General features: G+C 45.3%; 1 long non-coding RNA gene across 1 annotated transcript in view; it reads left to right on the top strand.

Moving 5' to 3' along the window:
- Positions 1-558: 558 nt before the first annotated feature.
- Positions 559-16,949, top strand: part of LOC135243238 (uncharacterized) — a 113,360-nt gene continuing 96,969 nt past the window's right edge. The window contains exon 1 of the long non-coding RNA XR_010326587.1: positions 559-1,204. This is a non-coding gene — a long non-coding RNA (uncharacterized LOC135243238). The remainder of the gene's footprint in view (positions 1,205-16,949) is intronic.

Here is a 16,949-nt window from a genome sequence, read left to right as displayed (position 1 = left end):
AGAGAAAAGTCTGATTGATCCGCACCAAATGAGGATGGTGTCAAAGCACCAATAGGGACAAAATAGGGACACAATGCATCAGATGCCACATCATTTCCCTTGTAATGTTAAACTGGAATCCACACCAGATTTCTGACCAATAACCAAACTGACGAGCACTCAGAAATCGCTTCATTTACAAATTGGGGTGCTTGAATGGTTCCAATGTGAAACCAGCCGGACTAAATTAAAAATATGCAATGTAACAATTAGTCGAAGTCTAGTGCAAACTTCACCAAACTAGGTCTAGAAACATCCCATTTAATATAATATATATGGAAAAAACCTTAAGTGGCTCTACCAGTTTAGCCACTACCTGTGTCAGTGGTTCTCTAACTTAGTCCTGGAGACCCCTGTGTATGCTCGTTTTTGTTATGGTCAATATCTTGCTCAATTAACGTTGTTAAATGCAGGTGTGTTTTAATCATAATTATTTCCTTGGACTTAATTAACACAATGCAGGGTTGGCTTGTTATCATTTGCTTTGTGTTTGAATTCTTCCTCATCTACCATTTTAGCAGCCAGGTGTCCACACTGTCACCAATTAGGAGCCAATTGATTCAGCTCAGTCTTTAATTTGGTCAGTGAAATTGTTCTCTCCCTCTTTTTGTCTAATCGTTTTCAATATAGCACAAAAAACATAATGTGAATGCGGGACTTTTATTCTTCATGGCACGCATAGCTATTTCTGGCATAATGTGGCTTAAGAGGGTACATAATCCCTCTAAACATGAAAAGCTTCTGGTTAAGAAAAAAATGAACAGCTCGTTAAGCTTCTGAGATTGCAGTTGCGTTTGGAAGGAAAGTCGACATGCACGGGGTTCCCCAGGACCAAGTTCAACAACCACCAGCCCATGTTAATGTCAGTTTGTCCTCCTGCACCTGTGGGCCAGGTAGAGCACCTCCTGAGGAGCTGGAGCAGGATGTGAGGTCAGAGACTTTCAAGATGGCAGACTGCATTGGGTGTGATTGGGAGTGACTTAGCAGAAAGTAGCAGCAGAAGAGTTTTATATTTCCTCAAGCTCCAGTTTCTCTACCTGTGAGAAGTTCAAGACTCTTTACCTGTTGGAGTGCTTTACCTGCGCTGACCTAAAGCTCAACTGGAGTTTCTGCCTTGAGAACCTTGACTGGGGAATACTCTCTCTTCAGCAGGTAATCCACATAGGTAGGCATTCTACTTTTCTGCATTTCCTTGATATGACTTTGTTTTTGGATGTCATATTTTGCTCGTAGATCCATGAATAAATGAGTGAATGTTTACCCCAATGTCAGCTGTTCTGTTGCTGCAGTGTACTAGTCCAAATGTTTCAACATCATTAGAAAAGGTCAACTGTCGCTGGATTCTGATGCGCGTTAATCGAAACAGATGAGCGACTGCAGAGCATTAAATTTACGAATTTCAATGAATTTTAAACGATGACGGCCCTAAAAACCCTAACTACAAATACCAACATTAGCACAAGTCTTTCAAAGGCATGCCAATAATCTCATCACACTCGGGTGTGTATTTCACAAAGCAGTATTACTGAGTTAGTACAATAAAACATGGTATCCTCCCAAATCTAAAAAATGGACTTAAGTAAAAAGAGCTGTTCCGCGTTTTTCTCAGTGCAGTTATCCAGTTAACTCGGTAATCCGGTTTTGTGAAATAACTCCCTGCTCTGCTAAAGCTGAAAGAAATGTGATGTTTTCTTTCTACTGAAGTCGCGCCGTCGCTTTTACGTAACTTTGCATCTCCTGAGTTATTGAGAGAAAATCATGGGAAGGTGCCAGCGCGTTACCAACATGCAAGTAAAAAACTGCGATCTGTGTTGAGGACGTAAGATTCATTTACGAGAGGAATGGCCTCGATAAGCTACGGATGATTTCCACAGATGAGATCCATTCTTTTAAAGTCATCAGTGGTTTCTAACTGCCGCTGGTTTTTATTTCTTCCAAGTGTTATACTACATTTTTAATAAAAGGCTTATCAGATGCTGCTATCATCATTTCACTCTAGCTGCAGGCACTTTTTTAATCGTTAAGTTTTATTATTCTGTCAAGTTATGCGCATCTATTTTTAAGGCATAAATAGAAATGCATATTTTTGTACTACTTTGTCTGTGTGTTCTGATTATGCGATGCACGTTTATTGTGCAGATAAAAACATGCATTCAGTTTTCTGACAAAACGGGGATACAACAAATCCAGCAGGTCATTTTCTCATGGTTTTATTTTCTTACGGCAGAATCCCTGGTGTCTTGCTAGTTCTGTGGAATTGTTTGATCTGTTGTTTGAGTAGAGATTAAAATGAGCTTTTGGGAACATTTTCTTTATCATATGAATGCTCCTATGTTTATCATGTACGAATTTCCAAGTGTTGAATTTGATGAAATACGCTTTCAAGTAACAGATATTGATCTTGTATTATCTTTTGTACAAAATAAATAGTTGACTAGTAACTGCTGCAGAGCTTGTTTGAGGACATGATAAGGAAAAGATGAATGATTACTGAATATGATAAGCATATTCTCTTCATTGTAAATGAGTGCTCGATCATGATCAGTAACGCAGTGCACAATCGATGCTTAAAACAAATGGTGTCCGAGTGCTTTTGACACAGCCCAGTTCCGTTCCATTTTTCTATATAGCATTTAGATTAGCACTATCAATGTGTCCATCAAGGAAGCGTTGTTTTTGTCGTGGATAATGACACAAAATGCCAGTGGTAGATACTAATCTTGTGGATACTTTGACGTATTGTGCCATGAAAGCTTTAAACTGTTTGTTGGTACCTGGAATGGGAGTTTTGCCATACATAAAATCTGTGGAACACCTAATCGCATTATCCATGTCTAACACTAATTAATGAAATGCTTACAGTGCTGCAAGTATTGTAAAGCAGGTCTTTAATATTACTCATCCGTGTGATGCTTCTGTCGGCTTCATATGGCCTATGGGAACTCTCAAAACCACAGGTATCTGGACCAAAAATGGATTTTTCACAAATCAACTTAAAATGTCACTACATTTTTTAAAAGCCTGCATAATTAAAATCTGCATGAATATTTGGCTTTGTGTGGGTAATATAACTTCCTTGTCCTTGTAGTCTTGTTGCGTGCGTGCGTGCATGCAAGTGTGTATGTGCGTGTGTTTACGTGTGTGTGCACGCGCATGTGCGTGTGTGTGTGTGTTTCTGCGCGCGCGTGTGTGTCTGTGTGTGTGTGTTAGGATACTAATTGTAGGATGCTAGCCATAGGCACATTCCTCGCACACGTTTCCCCTGTACTGTTATTTTGGTATCCTGATGTGAAGGAAAGGAAATTGCATTTCAGGTGAGAATAGAGGGTGTCAAGAATCCTCTGTGTATTTGCATTTTATGGCATGCGTTTGCACTGGATGTTCTAGTTTGCTTGTTTTTGCCTCCCCATAAACATTTTCTTTGGGAAATTGTGATCGAGCTGCGGATGTTTTATGGACCCATTCCTTTTGTTTGTGTATTGTTATCCCGTGGCCTTGTTGGAGTGTTGGGTTATTTTGTTGCTTTGTGTCATGTGTTTTTTGTATTTGTTTGGGTCATTTTATAATTTTAAGTTTTTGCTCTTTTATAAGTGAGTTGTTACTCTATGCTTTTCTTTGTGTGTTGTTTTTGTCCTTTTGTTTGCATCTTGGGTTTGTTTTCTTTTCACAGTATTGTGGAGTTCAGTTGTATAACTGTCTGATGAAAATGTCTACCTGCTTTGGCTGTGTTTGGTTTAGAGTAGGCCAATAAATTATAGCCTTCCTATCAAACACGCCAAGAAATGAGTTTGAGTAAGAGGTTGACCAGTGGTCAGAAATAAATGCCAGGCTGTGGTGGGTTTTCAGTTCTGAAGCTCCTTTCCTAAAAAAAAATGTGACACGCAAGCTACCATCTGTGAGATGTGATCATTTTGTCTCTAGGGCATTTCAGAAAGAAATTTTCTTTCAAAGTTTTGTTCAAGAAACGTGTCTCCGTGTGTCCATGGAGCTTGTGAGAGAGATCCAAAGCTCAGTCACTCATTGCCCCGCCCTGCTTTGTTTCAATGGCCACGAGTGTACTCCTGTATCCCAGAATGCTCGGTGAATTCCATTCAGAGTTTACATCCCAGAAAGTGAGCATTTCCTTTTTATTTCCATAAACAAAATCATTTAATTGTCAAATGTGGTCATTCTTATCCATACAAATTGCAAAGGAAATTTCATCTTATTTGTTCATTGTAAGGCATAATGAGGTTGGACACAATAAACAGAATGATTAAAAATACATAGAGGTTAAGGCAGCTATTAACGGAAAAGAATTATGTTATGCTTAATTAGCAAATGTATTTAGGCGTGGGCACTGAGACCTCGTAGTCTTCAGTGCCTTCACAAAGTTTTGACCCTCCATTGGTTATTTCTTGTTCTGCTGTGTTGCAAAAGTCAAATTATAATGTATTTAGATTGATTTCTTCTACTCCATTATGCTCTCTCTAATGCCAAAACGAAATAAATGATTTAGATGTCTTCGGGATTATATTAAAAATAAAAACCCTGAAAATTTCTTCGCTGGTAGGTTTCACCTCCTTTGTATTCACATGGATCGCTGTATTCCATTTTCAAGAGATCACACTAAATACTTTAACAAGGTCTACCTTGTTTAAAGGCCTAACTTTTTTCAAAAATGTGCTTAAAAAAAAATTGAATAAGACAATTTTTTGTATCAAGCATGTTGAACTGAAGGTGTTGATGAAGGGGAAAATATTTCAATGCATTAACATTTTAAGGTGTAATGGGGCAAAATATGAAAGTACAAGGGTAGTGAATTCTTAACTGAAGTCTGTAAATATTGAATATTTTACGAATAAGATGCACAGCACTTACTTGGGCATGAACATGTAACTTCTATATTGTACCATAAAACGATGATCATTGAGTGTAGTTACTGTCCTATGACATGTATAAAGACTATAAAGAAAGAAAAAGAATGACACTCATTAATGGTGAATATTTAGGCAATACGCCATCATGAAGGATAATTGTGAGGAGGGTAGGTTTAGGGTAAACCTGAAATGGGTAGATTTGTTTTGGAACTGTAGGGGCAAAATTGCCAATGATTTTTCAATCCGAGAGTAAAAGTGGTCTTCACATCACACTATTGCCTACTGTTGCCTGTCAGGTTGCTGTCCATGGTACCACGTGTCTGTCCCAACAGGCATGTCGCTCTCCATGGTCCTGCAGGCTTCTCCTCGCGGTTGTCTCAATTGGCCCAGAAGGAGCTTTCCTTTTCACGCCATGGCTGCCCCTCGCTCATGCCGCCGAGGCATCGGGTGCGCGTAGGGGTTTCGTGCGTCGCGTACATTAAACCGCCGATCGCGAGTCACATCCGCCACCTTACCGACGGACGCGTTCCTTTCTCTCGACCCGCGACCGGCGTGACTCAAAGGTCGAGGTGAACGAGCGCGAGGTCGTGGCGCGCTACTCTCTCTGTCCCGCTGACCTTTTGGCTTTCTTGTCTTCTCGGACCCTCGACCCCCCCCCCCCCCCCGCTGGCGAGAGATCGAGGGTTCCTCAGCCATTTACAGTTTTAATTACCGGCTCGTCAATTATTCATTCCCCTGGGGGGTGGGGGGTGATGTGGTGCCCGGAGCGGGGTTGTAAACCTGCCTCTCTCGAAGGGAAGAGCCGGCCTCCGTCTCTCTCCAGACGCCGCCGCTGCAACTCCCCAGTCTGCGGCGTCATCGCTTTCCGACGAAACCTCTCCTCCTCGCGAGCGGCCGACGCACAGCGGAGCTGGATGTTTTTTTTTATTTTTATTTTTTGTATTTTTTTACCCTCTTCCGTCTACCCAGGGATTCACCGCGGGCCCCGGCCCTGCAGGACAGTGGCACTAATGCAGACAAATAGCCGACTGTTAAATCATCAACTCCTCAGACAGCAATTCCAGTCAATATCAGTCCGCTCAATTACGGAGGTGATTTGTGTCATACGAAAATCATTCGCCACAAATACTTGAACTGCGAGCGGCGCCTCCGGGGACTCCGGCTCCATTGATCGAACAAGCGACTCGCTCGGGCTGATCAATAAACGCGCTGCGCTCCCAGGCCTGCAGGAATTTGTGATTTAGGACAAGCTGTAAAAAAGGAAAAAAAAAAAAAAAAAAAAGTATGACTTTGTTGTTTCCATGGGAACCGGTTCGGACACTCGTCCGGGCCGGACGCGGCGCTGAACTCCTTCCTCGTTGCAAAAAAAAAAAAAAAGTACAAGGCCGTGGCTTCGCTTAAATCCTCCCTGCTGTTGCCTGCCCAGTTAGCAGGAAGGGATGCTCCTGAAACGCGAAATTAGCATCAGACTCGAATGCAAATGGGGAACGCCTCGCTCGGATAAAAAGATGCTAATCGAATAACGATGGCCTTTTGTAAAGGGAACTCCTTTCTTGTTAAAAGTAGGTGTCCTTGCGTTCACGCGATTTAAAAACTCGCATCCATTATTCATTCGCCGTCCGCGGCCGACGCGCTCTCCCTCTAACGCGCGGCTTTCAATTAGCCATTTACAGGGGCCGAGGCGGAAAAAGCCATCTCCAATATGCAAATGTTGACTCGAACCGGCGGCGCGGAGCGGGGCGCGGGGAACGCCCCCGAATCGCGCCGCGGCCCCGGGTCACGGCGATTCACCCGAAGACCGCGGGAGACGACCGCGCAGGGATCTGCGGCCGGGGATTTAAAAAGCGCGTCTCCCGCCCGCTTCCGCGAATCTCTTCAGCGTGTCACCTGTTCTTTTTCTACGGAGGAATTGATGGGTTTGATAAATGGGAATGAGGTATGGGGTGGGGGGTAGGAGGAAGGGAGGGGATGGGGGGGAATGCTGGGATGTGAGGGGCCGGATATTTTTGCCGAAGCGACGTGAGGGATGGGCGCGCCCGGTGCGGGCCCCTCCTGCTCGATCAAGCCCTCCCCGTCGGCGGGACACGGCGATAAAGCTCGCCCCGCTCCCTGTCGGAGCCGTAAAACCAAATTAAAATATTAAATCTGTCGTCCTCCCTCCTCGTAAATAAATTTATAGATTACTTCCCGCCCGTAAAAGGGAAAAAGGTCCGTGTTTTATGGCGGACGAGCCGCGCCGGCCTGTTTGAGCCGTGATGGCCGCTCTCCGTACAGAGGGAGCTAATTATTCGGCAGCGTGGGTGGGGGAGGGGCCGGGAGCTATGCAGCGATGAGGCGAGCCCCCCTGCTGGCGGCCCTCTGCTACATCGCTTTCACAGCCCTGCTCCATATGCTTCAACCGACTCTCCAATATCCTTACCCCCTAAACAATATCCCCACCCCCTTTAATATCCACAACCCCTCACCAATATCCTCACCCCCCTCTGCAGCGTCCCCACTTTCTCTTCAATATCCTTACCCCCCTCTTCAATATCATTACCCTCTCTATTATCCCCACCCCTCTCCTGCGCTTGTCTGTTTTTCCAAATGATTTTGCTGCTGATTCATCTGAAAATTTTTTCTATTTAAAAAATCTGTGCCTTCTCAACAGCAGTCCTCTGCATCTGCTGCTTAAAAATGCAGTTAAATCGACAGGGTAACGGGCATAAAAACCTGTCCTAGCCGCGACGGCTCGCATCGCGGCAAATAGGTGAGAAGACATCATGGCGTGAAGCCGCTTAATGGCCGGAGCAGCAGAGCTAGCCTCCTGCTCTGACCGCGCGTCCGCAGGTCGTTACTTTAACAGGTAGGTCGCACGCTGCTCTGCGTTAACACATTTATGCTGGATCCGCTGCCATCTGTGGACACTGGGAAATCCATAATAAAACCCACGGCGTGGGAATGAAGTTAGAGCCGCTTGTATCACAGCTTACAGGTAACCGAAGCGCACAGAGGCTCCGTCGGGCCCAGCCTGCAGCGGCGACCCCCCTCCTTTCCGGAACTTCCAGAGGAGCGGCTCACTAGCGAGTAGCTGCCGTCTTATTCTGTGGTCACGGGTCCTTCCTCCCGCTAATCGCTCGGTTTTTGGAAATTGTGCTAATTGCTCGAGAATGGCGCTATCTGTCCGCGCACAGGCCGTTGTGCTACAGTCTTCACAGGGGTCCCCAGGAATTCTGTTAGCACCCGACGTGTACCCCACTTTCCTGCATGTGACGCTCTCTGGGTGGGTGGAGAGGGCGGGTTGGGGGAGAGAGACTGACAGAACAGAGACGGGTGTGATATTCCACCTCTCCCACCTCTGAGCTTTCCTCCCTTCCTGTTCTCAATCTCTCTCCTGTTTAATTAGGATCTAAGGAGCCGGGCATCGCTTGAGTAGGCGCACCATTGGATGATTAATTGCGGAATGGGTGAGAGGCTCAGGCAGGGGCCTGGTTTTGGGAACGGCGGGAGAAGCCGGCTGGAGCGTCGGTGCCCTTTCGCAGCCTAGCGCTGCTCGGCCGTGTTCAGCGCGCTTAACTCCTAATGTTGATCTGCAGGGCACGGCTGAGGCTGTCTTATTTGATTTGCGGCGGGTTGTTTTCATCGGGCGACAACGCTATTTCCGCTGGGTGTGTGTTCAGTGTATTTCTCCATTTTTTGCAGCATATGTGCGTGCACACATTGTATTCCTGCTGTAGAATTTTATTATATTTATTGAACCTTTATTTAACCAGGTAAAAGTGATTGAGAACAAATTCTCATTTACAACGCTGACCTGGCCAAGAATGCATGCTTCAATCAAAACATACAAACATTGCTTAAAAAACCAAGTTCAAGCTCATTAGCATTCCCTCCAGACAGAACATGAAACCAGACCAGAGACCGGTCAGCCATGGGAAACATGGAATCTGTCCTGTCAGGCTTGGGGAACATGGAGTGCATACTGTCAGACTTAGGGAACATGGAGTGCATACTGTCAGACTTGGGGAACATGGAGTGTACATACTGTCAGGCTTGGGGAACATGGAGTACATACTGTCAGCCTTAGGGAACATGGAGTGTACATACTGTCAGGCTTGGGCAACATGGAGTGCATACTGTCAGACTTAGGGAACATGGGGTACTTCCTGTCCGGCTTAGGGAACATGGACTACATCCTGCCATCCATGGTGGTGCATATTGCACAGCGACTGACAGAAACACCTTAGTCACTGCAGGTGCCGCACACTGACAGGAGCACTGGGACCTGGGGCTGCTACACCAGGTGGCCGGGCAGCATCACATGGTGTTTGGGGTATTGACAGTGACAGGATGCAACCACACTGCATAGCATTATGAGCTCTTCCAGGTGTTTTCTGCCACAAGCCCTTTCCCAGTAGGAATCGCTTCCTCTCATCACAGATCACAGATCAGCACATAAGTTTGTACTGAGTGCTAGCCTCTGAACCACTATACGGAGGTTAAAAACAGAGGTGGTAATTCTCAAGTCATAATTTCGCTGTAGGTAAGTATGATTTGTTTGCGTGAAGTCGAGGCTCCTTTTCCTCCTCTGTGCCTTCTGACTTAAACATGTCTGGTAGGGTTGCCACCCATCCCTTATAATACAGAATCTTCCCGTATTTGAAGAATAAAATGTGTCAGAGGCACTAATGTTGTCAACTGTTGTTGTCTATCTTTATACATGTATGCTTTTTCTGCATTGAAGGTGGTAACCCTGACGTATGGTGGACTGCACTTTTGGCCGCCATGTTTACTTTTATAGCAGGAGTTGTGCGGGCAGGAGATGGAAGCCTGTCATTCATGGTCAGGTAGCCAATCAAGGCAGAGCATGTGGGGGGAAAAAAATGTGCAACACCCTCCCAAAATGGCCTGTTCCTCTCAAAGGGAGAAATTTTTTCTTGTTTTGTCTTTTCTTTTAAAAAACCTTTTCAACAAGTTTGGCCGACCTTGTGAAATAATGTAACGTCGCCAAAAATAGAATAATTGGGGACCTTTAAGTCTCGAATGTGAATCAGTTTAGGTCAAAGCATCTACAATAGATGAAAGCTTCGTGCTGGTGCTTACTCATTGAATCAAAACAAAAAGACCTTGAAAGTACGGCAAAAAATGGTTCTCCAGACTATTCTTCATTCATTCATTCCCTCTGACAAACTGTTACTTTTGAGATGGAGAGAGCTGCATCAATCTCTTTTCTAAAACCGGTAGACCGAAGCAGCTCGATTCTGATAATGTTGTTTACTATGTACTGGGGCAGAAAGTTTTTCAGCTTGTTAGACGAGGCTAGATAACGCTATGTGGAAATTTAGATTTTCCCCAATAGTCGATTTGTAGTGACTGCGATTGGAGTTCATCCATGAGAGCTATCTTTTGGTGCATTGAATTAGTCATTAGGTTTCTCCAACAGGTATTTCTGAAAAAAATGCATAACCAATTTCAAACTGAATCAAAATGTACCAATCTAGATAACTGGTGGGCAAAGATACTACAATGCATTGCTTTAAAATGTGCCCCAGGCAAAAGGCTGACTGACATTTATTCATATTATGTAAATGTAGATACATTAGCAGAGAAAGAGATGGTGCAGGGAAAGATACATTGCTAGTGCTATATCATTACAGCCAATTTCAAGTGGAACCAGTTGTTATGGTCAGACGAGACCAAAGTGTCATTTTTTTGGCTGTTCACACCAGCCCTGGGTTTGGCATCAAGCGGACACTTCTGTTGAGAAGAATGTCCTACCTTAAATTAAACATTATGATGGGTTTTAAATTTTATAGAGTTGGTTTGCAGTTATTGGTCCTAGGGCTCTTGTTAAAGAGTTATGGAATTATGAACTGTAGTCAAGTACCGGTGCATTTTGGACAAGTTTGAGCTTCATTGTCGTCGTTGTCTTTCAGCAAAAATGGAAAATTTATGGATGGACCTGAAGAGAGTAGACTGAAAGAGAGTGTGTGTGTGTGTGTGTGTGTGTGTGTCCATGCACGTGCAAAAACAGACATACATAAACACAAATATGAATGTGTTTGTCTGCTATAATTCATGCAGGGTCACAGTGTATTGTGTAACTAAATGTAAAGAAATGTAAGGCAGCACTGAGAGTATAATCACACCTGAGAGAATCAGGGCTCCTGTGACATTCAGGTGCATGTTCCCCTTGTCCAGATAAAGAGGGCACTGTGATGTTGGGACAGAGGGAAGAAGTGGGACCTCTGTCTATCCTGCAAAATTTTGATTAATAGAAGCAGAGCTTCACTCCCCTCCACTCACCTCCTGGATCTCTCCAATATTTAGACTGTTTATTCCACATGTATGATTAAAAAGATGTTAACGCCCACAGTGATAGTGTCTGGGAGAGAGAGAAAACAGACAGGGAGGGAAAGGATTCCCCTCTGCTGTGCTCTGTAGCTGACATGTTTTGGATGAACGTGTTTCTCTCGTCCGACTCTCCGCTTCGAGCCCCCTCTGAGAGCAGAGACGCGTTATCATCGGGTATCTCGCTCTTTGCTCCGAAGACGCCGCTCCGCATTACTGCCACTTACAGAGATCATGAATATTCATCAGACACGGGACTGTTGTCTGTTTTTGATTTTATCGCTATCGATGCACGTAGGATCGTCGCATCTGTTAATCATTCAGTGTCAAAATATGTTCCCGCCTGCCTCTTCATAAATATTCATAAGTAGTGTGACGGTGTGAGCTGTCAAGGTTTTTTTTATTTTATTTTAAATTTTTTTTACCAGGTACAGGAGGGACCATAGACTGCCTGCTCTCTGCAGTGATTGATTTTCCTCTGTTGAAGCCATGTTGTAACCTTAATGCTTAGCCCGTTAGCCTGTCAGCCCGTTAGCCTGTTAGCTGGGGAAGGTGGCTGTGATCATGGGGAGCAGAATGGCATTATGTCAGTACGGCGAGCACCCACGGCTTTTGGTCTGAGTCCTGAGTCGCGGAGCCCTCTTGGTGCCGAGATCATTCTTAGAACCCTCATAAAGCGCCGAGAACTTTCTTCCAGAAGATTCTGAACCCTTGAAACTTACGCAGGAGGTTACAAAGTCATTGCAAGTGATCCTCCAGACCATTCTTAGGGAAGCAACATGCCTCATTATAAGGTAAAGAAATGCAATTCCAGTCCTCCCTACTTGCATTACCTGCATTAAACTACACAGTACACATCATTATAACTCAACTATCACTCAAGCAATTATTCGGTGCCATTAGTGTAAGAATATTTGAAGTGTTGTAGACAAGTGAATACAGATGATGCATGTAATAAACTAGTAAACAACTTGTGAACTTGAAAAGAAGGGGAAATGGAAACAAATATACAGGATAAGGTTGTATAACAACATTTGAGGCGAGTGTAACTGCATAAAATCAAACTCTTGAAGGCAATTTTCCATCTCCGACACTCTATTTTAATTTTCACCTTTTTAATTAACCGAATATTAATACAGCACAATATTTATTGGCTGCAGTGAGTATAAATGCTAATTCATGAATAATTATTTAAATAATTTTCCCATCGATTTGACACACTAGTGAACACTACCAGATACTGGGAGCAAAAACTACATTTAAATATTACATCTGCTGAAATAATTGTTAGTACCACTTTATATATTTTAGATTGGTTAGCCATCTTTTTCTGCATACAGTACCCTTAATTATGCACTTGAAATTCACTACCAGATATACTGTATGTGGTGTTTTGGGGAAACCCTCCTTAACGTTTTGTGCTTTAGCAGCATTTTCTTGTAAGAGCCTCCAATAGGCTTATGTCTCCCGCAGACGTTTAACCCTTTACAGGATGTATGTACCTGAACAGGTGAACTCCCTCTTCTCCTTCCTCCTCAGATTATGGTGCCCATGTGTACAGTGTGAAATCCCTGAAAATCCTCTCTTCACACAGCTTAATGCGCCAAATACCCGAGATGAGGCTCTCAATCCACAAACCACCTCTGGAGGAATTATCCTTTAAAGGGGAGATACTGATTTTCTGTGATGCTCAGTCTTCCACACAGCCTAACCATGTGTCCCCATATGCTAATTCTGCCATTAATCACAATGATGCTGTTGCCATGCAGCCGATGCTGTGAATCACATGGCTCATTCAGCACAAATCAGTCCAGTAATAAAAATAAAGTCCTCGGCAGAGGAGAGGGCCCAGAGACCCCGTGCACAATGCAGAGCGGCAGGAACCAATGAGAAGGGAGGGGCAAAGGGCAGAGAGGAGTTCAGATTGGTGGATGGAAAATAATAATGGATTTACATTGTGCTTTTCTTGCACGTGAAGTGCTTTACAGTAATGAGGGGGGAAACTCTCCTCAACCACCATCAATGTGTAGCACCCATCTGAGTGATGCACAGCCGCCATTTTGTACCAGAACATCCCCTACACATCAGTTCAGGTGGAGAGGGAGAAAATTGTTTAAGCCAATTAAACTGGGCGATGATTAGGTGGCAGATAAAGTGCCAGGTTGGGAATTCAGCCATGACACCAGGAACCCCTGTGCTCTTTGTGATGTGCGTTGTGGGATCTTTAATGACCACAGGCAGGACCTCAGTTTAATGTCTCATTCTGAAAGACAGCATCTCTTACAGAACAGTGTCCCCATCGCTGCACTTGGGTATAGAGGTCTGTTTGACCAGAGGGATGTTTGCCCCCTACGGACACACCAACACTACTTCCAGCAGCAACTTGGTTTTCCCTGGAGGTCTCCTATCCAAGTACTAAGCAACTGCAAACCTCCTTAGCATCAGCTATTTGGCAGGAGCAGGATACATGGTGATATGGCTGCCCATAACTGGTAATGGTGGAGACCTGATCTCTGACATGCAGAGTGATGCTGCCAGAGTAAGAACAGAGAACAGTATCTCTGGGTACAAAAGAAGAGTGACCAAATCAATGTAGAGTCAGTTATTTAGAGTGGTAGTGAAAAAGGTGACCAGGGACAGGAAGGAAGAAAGGTTCTACCCCCCCCCCTCAACCAACAATGAGGCAGAACACAGTTTGGTGGAGCCTTCAGAATTTGGTCAGTGACCAGTCTCCTCTGAAGAAATTGAATAACTGCCCTCTGCAGCAAACTCGGAGGGCTTTTATTTTGTAAACTGTTTCACTGGGGCAGGGTGGTTTCCCAGTGAATGATATGATGGTTGTAGGTTTTGGTATCAAATTCAGACAATGACTGTGGCAACTGTGTTGGCAGCCCAGAGGGCAAAACACATTCGAGAAGAGCCACCTGCTAGTCTTTTTGAAGCAAAGGGGGGAGGGGGAGGATTTTAATAAGACAGTTGCATGTTTGAATCTTAGCTTGGACATTGCTGCATAGCAGTATCATTTTATACTTCGTATGCATGTGAGTTATGCCCATTACTCATGCTTCAACAGACTGAGCAACACAGGCAATGGAGACCAATGTCCAATGTTTGCCGGGTGATTCATTCATAAAATGTATGGTCTTAAAAAACGTTATTTCCCAAGATGAGATCTGTCAAACATTTTTTGCCCGTGTTTTGCAGTCATTGCTAATCCCAATCTGGGTCTACAGTATGTTTCATTTCCTTGCAGCTTTAATCTTATACTGGCACATCTTTCATTCTGCGTGGAAAGTCAGAAACTTTTCATGAACACATGTCTCCAGTCTGGACGCCTGTCTGCTGTGCTTCCGCAGCGAGATCCGCATTAGCAGGATGTTTGCCTGCCCGGCCCGTCCCGGCATCTGTTAATCGCGGCGAATAATGCGATAACTCTTAAAAACTGCCCACCGAGGGGGAAGTGAAGCTCCAGCGAGCCGACGGAGGAAACTAATTCCAAAACAAAAGGGGGGGGGGGGGGGAGGAAAGAAAAAAGTCAAAAAAGAAAGGGAGTGTGGAAAATGAAGATTGATTGAGGTGCGAGTCGGGCGCGGAGCCAGAACGGCTGACTCAGCACATCGGCCTGCCGCTGATGAAACCCATTCAGAGGCGCTGATAATGAACCCCCAAAATCCCCCCCCCCCCCCAACCTCACCCCCCGCCTGCCTGCGTCCGCGTGGAGGGCAGCTGTCGGAGGAAATGAGTGAAGTGGAAGGAGAGGGATAGAGGGTTTGGGTGGGGAGGGGGGGGGGAGGGTACAGGATTTTGCCGGGCTGTGCTTTTTGCTTTTGAAGGATGGGAGCTTAATGAGCGTCGGATCAGAGCGGCTCACAGGCACGGTGGCGCCGTCTCCAGTCAAAAACTGTCCGTCACAGGCAGACCTGTTCTGTGAGGGTTTAGTTGATTTGTGTTGATACCTGTACTTCAAGGGGGGGGGTGGGGTTTCTAGACACCCCCCCCCCCCCCCCACATTCCTTTATTTCCATTGATAACGGACCATCTGATCTGACTTGTTATTTCCGAGATTGACTGGTAAGCATTAGAACAGTGAGATTTTTTTATACCCTTCAGCCTGTTTGTTCATTTTGGCTTCACCAGACTGAATCATTCAGCGCACCTGTCTGAAGATAAAACAATCGCGCAAACCCTTTTGATATTCAAATCTCTGAAAAGCGGGAGGTTAACTCATTCTCGTTTCGGCTTGGCATTTCTGTCAACCGTCTCACCTTTTCCTTTTTGGCAGCGAGCTCCCGATTTTTTTTCCGGATATCGATTAAAATAGACATCAAACTGCGGAGGGCAGGATGATCAGATTTAGCGTCGCCTCCCGTGAGACTTCCGCTCGTCGTGCGAACGCGAAAATGACGTGAGCGGTGTTCAGTACCTTTTTTTACCGGGAATTAATTCATGCTTGCGCCAGGATTACAAGCCGTAAACAGAGGTGTTGCATCGGCGTTCCAGTCACCGGCGCCCCGTCCGCACGATCGCACTTTGCCGGTGTTTGCAGACGTTCTGATGTATGCCGGCTTGCGACGCGGTCGCGCCCGCTTCCCCACGTTGCCGTGACGACACGCGCGGCGGTTCCTCCGTTTCGGGGAGAGGAGGCTCTACTCCGTTGCCGGCCCACAGGACGTCCCGTCGCGCGCAGCGTGCGGAGAGACCTCGCGTCCGCGGCGTCTGTTTTTTTTTTCAGCAGTGCAGATGGTTGCGCTCGAAAGCGCGCGTCCTGCGAGGCGATTGGTTGTGTAGCTTTCGTGATGCTGTCACTGTAGCATGTGTATGTGGTGCCCTTCACGTGTATTAGGACAAAAACGTCAAATTGGTGGTGGTGTGTGTGTGTGTGTGTATAATAAACACGTACGTACATACATATCAGACCTGAGTCAAATACGCAATTGTTTTTGATTCAAATAGTTTTCTGTGCTCTGTTGATCTTGCCTGGTGTCACTGAGCCTGCCAATATGACCAGAAGGCGGTCTTCGCACTTTCTGAGAGTATTTCATTGGTTCCAATACACCAGACAAGATCAGTAAAGCGTAGAAAATTATTTGAATCCAAAACAAATACGTATTTGGTCCAGGTCTGATACATGCATACAAACATGCCTGAATCCATGCATATACGCATGCATGAATACATACATACATAACAGTGAGGCGAATGTGAGTTTGTTTCCACGCTCAGTAATGACAGGCTTTAGAATATGGAGTGGGTCAGACTCGGGCAGCGTGCAGGAAGACGTGCAGTGTATCGGCGCCTTGCTGGTATGGCACTAATGGCGCCAGTTCCCTTAATGAGAGGAAGGCCCTTAGCGTGGGTCTTCGTCGTGCTCCTTGATCATGTTTGGCCCGGCTATACACCTCCGGAGGGGAGAGAGAGAGAGAGGGATCATTAAAACGCTCAAACAGGAGCTCGCTCTCCAGCATCTGGACGCATGGCGTGGCTTCTTCAAGCACGCGTTTTTTTTTGTTTTTTTTTTTAAATAAATAAAATTTTAAAACGCGTTGGGATTCAGTTTGCGTGGATGCGTTAACGTCCGTTTCCAGGCCGTGCCGTTTCCAGGTAACCGCCTGCTTTCTTTTTTTTTTCCATCGGAGCGTTATTCTATTTTCTTCTAATTATTTCGACGTTTCCTCGCCGAAGGTCGCCGCTCCGCCGCGCCAGATGTGGGGAGCGCGCGGG

This window comes from Anguilla rostrata, chromosome 17, assembly GCF_018555375.3.
Source record: "Anguilla rostrata isolate EN2019 chromosome 17, ASM1855537v3, whole genome shotgun sequence".
Taxonomy (NCBI): Eukaryota; Metazoa; Chordata; class Actinopteri; order Anguilliformes; family Anguillidae; genus Anguilla; species Anguilla rostrata.
The sequence above is the reverse complement of the archived record's forward strand: the minus strand, read 5'-3'. Positions and strand labels throughout refer to the sequence as shown.